This window comes from Malus sylvestris, chromosome 16 (assembly GCF_916048215.2).
Source record: "Malus sylvestris chromosome 16, drMalSylv7.2, whole genome shotgun sequence".
NCBI lineage: Eukaryota > Viridiplantae > Streptophyta > Magnoliopsida > Rosales > Rosaceae > Malus > Malus sylvestris.
In genome coordinates this window covers 16,027,154-16,031,747 of record NC_062275.1, presented here as the reverse complement: position 1 = coordinate 16,031,747, position 4,594 = coordinate 16,027,154, and the positions used below count along the sequence as shown (strand labels likewise).

General features: G+C 38.7%; 1 long non-coding RNA gene across 1 annotated transcript; it reads left to right on the top strand.

The window, feature by feature from the left end:
* Positions 1 to 1,335: 1,335 nt before the first annotated feature.
* On the top strand, positions 1,336 to 2,492 carry LOC126607016 (uncharacterized). The gene is made up of 5 exons (XR_007617474.1): positions 1,336 to 1,550; positions 1,651 to 1,689; positions 1,817 to 1,976; positions 2,065 to 2,162; positions 2,275 to 2,492. It is a non-coding gene; the product is annotated as an uncharacterized LOC126607016 (long non-coding RNA).
* The last annotated feature ends 2,102 nt before the right edge of the window (positions 2,493 to 4,594 follow it).

Below are 4,594 nucleotides of genomic sequence, written 5' to 3'. Positions count from 1 at the left end.
CTTTATTTTTAAACACATGAAAACAACTTAAGGAGTGCGCAACGCCTGTAATAAAAAGGAAAAAAAAGAAAGAAAAGCTTTTTGCATGCGCGGCAGCGCGTGCAGGAAGGCTAGTACATATTAGAAAGCCAGAACTGAGTTTTGGTGTCTCAAAGCTTCACCAAAAAGAAGTAGACATTAAAGCCCCTAAAATTATAAAAGTTATAACTGAAGTAAATTATGAATCTAAATGTTCCATGGGCAATAGTGTAAATAACAAAACAATTCAAACGTGGGAAAAGGTCCTAGAAAACTGCACCACGTTTCATACAAAACAGTTTCCCTCAAATAGTGTAACTTCCGTAAATCCTATTTCAGACCTCGCGCTTTCTTAGCAGTTAGAACTTAGAACCCTATATGTATATTTAGCCAATTGGTAAAATTTAATTGGCAACACATTGCAGTGGAAGCTTTTTACTGACTTTTTTTATGTTATTTGGCCTAATTGGATAAATGGTCCCCGTGGTCATAAGGTATTCGGATGATAGCCCCTGTGGTAAAAAAATTCGGATTTAAACCTCTGTGGTATAAGTCTGTTAGGATTTAAACCCCTGTGGTATAAGTCTGTTAGGATTTATGCCCTTCTGTTAAATAATGCTGATGTGGCTGCCACATATATGCCACGTGGCTGCCAAATGTCTGCCACGTGGCAAAAATAATAATTTTTAATTTTTTTTTAAAACCTGAATTTTTACAAAAAAAAAAAAAAAAAAAAAAAAAAAAACCCAGATCTGCAAGAAGAAGAAGAAGGAAGAGGGAGAGGGAGAGGGAGGAGGGCGCGGGGAGAGGGCTTCGGCGAGGGGGGAGAGGGCTTCGGCGAGGGGGGAGCTGGTCTCCGGCGGGAAGAAGAAGAAGAAGAAAAAGAAGGAAGAGGGAGAGGGAGGAGTCGCGCGGGGAGACCGGCGGGAAGAAGAAGAAGAAGGAAGAAGGAGAGGGAAGAGGGTTGCGCGGCGGGGGGGGGGGGAGCTGGCCTCCGGCGGGAAGAAGAAGGAGAAGAAGTCCGGCGGGGGGGGGGGGGGACGGGCGGAGGGCGGGGGGAGTTTCTGGGGTTTTTTTTTTTTTTTTTTTTGTAAAAATTCAGGTTTTAAAAAAAAATTAAAAATTATTATTTTTGCCACGTGGCAGACATTTGGCAGCCACGTCAGCATTATTTAACAGAAGGGCATAAATCCTAACAGACTTAGACCACAGGGGTTGAAATCCGAATTTTTTTACCACAGGGACTATCATCCGAATACCTTATCACTACGGGGACCATTTATCCGATTTGGCCATGTTATTTTGGCATGCTTTTTCAGCACTGGGATTTATCGAGTTTAGATTGCAGAAAGCAAGGATAAGAGAATAATTAGAGAGTATGCAATGATGTTGGATGCGTATGAAGAAGAAAGAGTTTATTGAGTTTAGATTGTAGAAAGCGAGGATAAGAGAATAATTAGAGAGTTTGCAATGGTGTTGGATGCGTATGAAGAAGAAAGAGGGAAGAAATTCGTGATTCCCATATCTGAAAGGTACTACAATTTTCGGTTTTGTAATGTTGCGAAAAGTTATTAACTTTCTACAAGTCAATACCAAATAGTTAATAAGTTGTGTTTTATTATAATGCTTCAGGTTCATGGCGATGAAAGCTGATATTGACAAACAATTCAGGTTTGAAATCTTTTGGTACCAAATTTGGTTTCAGCATGTTCCAAATTTACAGTTTTCTTAAAAACAATCCAGCCAGCACTGAACAGCCATTTGATTTTGGGTCATCTGAGTTTTTGCTTTATCTTAGCTGAAGAAAGATACAGGTTGTTGTTTTGTTAATGACGGTGGATGATTTGGATGAAAGTATGTATCTTGGGAATTTTTTTGCTTTCAGTTGTTTAGGCCCGAACTGAAGAAGTTCTGTGGAATGAGATTCTTATACCAAATTGTTTCTCCGTTCATTGCAGGTAATATAAGATTCAACAATTTTTATCTGTTTATATGCCTCCGTGAATTTTCTTGGACCAATTAATTACATATTTATAACTTTCATAGGTGGTTCAGCAAGTAGGTGATTTCTTTTTGCCCAAGCTTGAGTACTATCAAGATTATTGCTGAAGTAACAACAGGGCAAGTTGAAGACTATTTCTGAAGTATGACGTGATCTCCTCTTCCCTTCTCTATTAATTTTTATTTTACTAGATAAAAATATCAATCATTGCAAGTACATTATTTCACTTGAACAAATGTTTACCTGTACCAAAGGATGCAAGGCCAGCAATACTGGGGATGTGGAGTGAAGAGCAAGCCTTAAATACTTTCACTACATTCTTAAAATTGTCATTAAAAATTGCCGTGTGCAAATACATGAAATCCTCACTATTTGTAGAGTCTGGCAATGGTACGGGCAGTAACAGTGACTTCAAGCCCTCTGGAATGGAAACAATTTATTATATACAAGAAAGATTTGCTTTCAGATTCAGTCAGCTATTATAAGAATACGAATTGAATTACTTGGTGGTTTCGCAGTAATATGATATCATTTCCAACTTTAATGTTGTCTTCCATGAGAACTAAGTCTCTTTCTACATGGTGACTTAGAAAAGTATTTGAGTTCATTTTCGTACTCGTATTTGACACTCTTTTAACGATTGGGGGTAATGAACTTATTTCAAGGGATTAATGAAGTCAAATTAGTCTTGAATGGACTAGAAATGTTTAGATAGATGCATTACATAATTATTACAAAGGCATAGGAGTTGTGAATAACTAATACTTTCATTCACAAACCTTTATAATGCCTACGAAGTGAAGTTATTTTCTTCTTTAATAGTTTGTAGTTCATTCCTTACTAATTTCACTTTAATTCTTTGGACCTTTGATGCCCCTCTCACCCAAACATATGATCTTTAGGGCGACCTTTTGCATGCTGAAGAGCGAAACAATTAACATGAATAAATACATTTAAGTCGCCTGTATAGTGTGCCGTGATAAAAAAATTGTCTTTCACATGCGCGGAAACGCTTGTAGAAAGGCTAGTACGTATCAATGGCGAAGCCACGTGATGGTGAGGAGTGGCGGCCGCCACTCCCCTCGCCAGAAAAACAAGACTGAAGTGCTGGTTCAGCCCCTCCCCTCGCCGGAAAACCCATTTGGCTATGCTACTGCTGCTCTCCGTCGGTGCCTGTCTGGTTCTGCTCTGCACACAGCAGAGCTGAGTTCAATTTTTTTCTAAAAACATCCAGGCCAAAACGAGGATGAATATTGATTTCAAACTTGATACGTCACCCACATACTCGGCGACAGAGAAAGAGATTGGGCAAAAGAAAGTGAGAGTGGGACAAACGCACACGCTCACATGCATATCTATTAGAGGTGTCAAACGGTCGGATTAGGGCAAGCACTATACATTCAAATACGATCTGCGATAACTAGATCCTAAGATTTCCTGCATCTAGTAATTGTACCATGCGAAGAACATTAATGTGTCATTGTCCTTTAGGCCTAAGAACGCCTTATCCCTTAAGCGCAAATCCACCCAAGTAACGCAATAACTGTCTAGGCAATTGGGCAAAGGCAATTGAGCAAGTCCACCCCTAAGGACTTTGTGCCAGCACCCAGCGCATTTATCCACTTAAGTGAACAGTAATAGACCCTAGTGAACAGTAACATACCAAAGCATCTCCACCCCTAAAAAAATGCGCTGGCACCCAGCGCATTTATTTGGTATGTTTTTTTTTTTTAAAGTTTATTTCGGATATGATTTTTAACTAATTTTGGATAAAATTTCAAATAAACTTAAAAAAAAAACACACTGAAATAAAATTACATACTCATCAAATAAACTTAAAAAAAAACACACTAAAATAAAATTACATAAACTCATCAGAGCAATTCCACCCCTAAAGACTTTGCGCCAGCACCCAGCGCATTTATCCACTCAAATGAACAGTAACAGACTCCAATGAACAGTAATAGGCCAAGGCATCTCCACCCCTAAAAAAATGCGCTGGCACGTAGTGAAAAAATGCGCTGGCACAAACGATCTCCATCCTTACAAAATGCGCTGACACCCAGCCCATTTAAGATATTTTTAAATTTTGTCTAAAAGAATAAAAAAATAAAATAGTTTTAATTTCGGATAGGATTTTTAACCAATCTCGTCACGCCACATGTCATTATCTGAACGTACTATTTTGTGAATAGATTTCCGCTAAGATTTTCAACCAATCTCGACACGCCATATGTCACTTCCGTTTTACAATAATTTAGCCAAGATTTCGATAAGATTTTCAACCAATCACGTCATGCCACGTGTCATTATCTGAACGTACTATTTTGTGGATAGATTTCCGATAATATTTTCGACCAATCCCGACATGCCACGTGTCACTTCCGGTTTACAATAATTTAGCCAAGATTTCGATAAGATTTTCAACCAATCACGTAGTGCCACGTGGCATTGTCCAGAACCTCATCCTTTCTTTTTTTGTCCATATAAACCCTACATCCCTACATCCATCCTCACACCAAACTCAATCCTTCTTTTTAGCTCAGAATCCTTGTTCATCGTTTTCAAATCTTA